Source organism: Bactrocera latifrons, unplaced genomic scaffold (genome assembly GCF_001853355.1).
Source record: "Bactrocera latifrons isolate USDA-ARS-PBARC rearing strain unplaced genomic scaffold, ASM185335v1 scaffold_435, whole genome shotgun sequence".
Classification (NCBI taxonomy): domain Eukaryota; kingdom Metazoa; phylum Arthropoda; class Insecta; order Diptera; family Tephritidae; genus Bactrocera; species Bactrocera latifrons.
In genome coordinates this window covers 38363-39670 of record NW_017537085.1, presented here as the reverse complement: position 1 = coordinate 39670, position 1308 = coordinate 38363, and positions in this window count along the sequence as shown.

The window sequence follows — 1308 nt, the reverse complement described above, 5'->3', positions numbered from 1 at the left end:
TTYGATTAAAAGTCAACAATACGTGCCGGGCTCCACAAGCTAGATACCTAGGGGCTGGAACATTTTTCATTGGATTTCAACAATTTTTGGTCATAAGGTGTCAGAGTCAAAAGATATTAGTTGTGCAAAGTTTTATCCCGTTCTATTAATTCTTTTTTGATTTGTGTTTTGAAAACTAAGCGAATCAAGTAGAATGTGAAATTGTGCTATATTGGAAGTAGGTGCGGTTGTGGTCCGATTTCGTCCATTTTCACAACGAGACATAAGATTACAAGAAGAATGCCGTTCTAAATTTTTTTTTCACCAAASAGTGAGCGGTGCCACGCCCATCCTCCAATTTGCACACCACCTCCCATTAAGCTCTCTCATTACACCTCGGTGGTAACATTTAATGTCCCTAGAGTATTTGATTGATAATCGTGACCATACCGTTATTAGGGGAGTGAGCGGGGTTAACCATTTATCCATTTATCCATTTTCACACAGTTGGTAGAAGTTTACATAGTATTTCTACTCATTTGGTTATTTTAGCTTAACTGGTTTAGGAGATATGTAGATTAAACTTGTTAGAGGACGGTGCCAAGCCCACTTTAAAAAACAAAATTTCCCACAGGTGCTACTGGGATCTTCTGTACCAAACTACAGCTTTATATATTAATTTGCTGCTTAGTTATGGCACTTTATACTTTTCGGTTAATGATTGTGGGTGTGACAGTGATCCGATTGCGACCATCTACGAACTCGAATTTTGCTTTTAATTAAGGAACTCACTGGGATCGTTGTTGAAGACCGCGCTGGGAGACCTGCGACTTCGACAATTTCCGGCAATGCGACACGTATGCTTAAAGTTTTAAGCTCAAACCGTCCACTAAGTTAGTTACGACAAAAATTTGCGGCGAATGGAAATGTGCAAGGCTCACACCGCCTTTCTTGTGAACAGCTACCTAACCAAGGCATCCGCAGCCTTGTTTTGTTTGATCGCCTTGATAATTTTATAAATTTTTTTTAATCTATTCAGTCCTATTACATTCCGGACAAACCCTGTATGTTTGTTACTCCTTCACTTTAAAACATAGGCTAAAATCTACTGCGTATCTTATTCCTATGGGAAAATCTATGAAAATGAGTTCGCGGATAATAATATCTACGTCCTATTTGTACATAAACTGTTCAGCAATAATGAAGATATTGAAGACATGTTCAGATTTCATCATACACCTACGCGCGACAAGTCATCAGAAAGAACAATGACTCTTGCAATTTTAAAATTTTCTGTATTTTATTTATCGACTTTTAAACAAGGAAAGC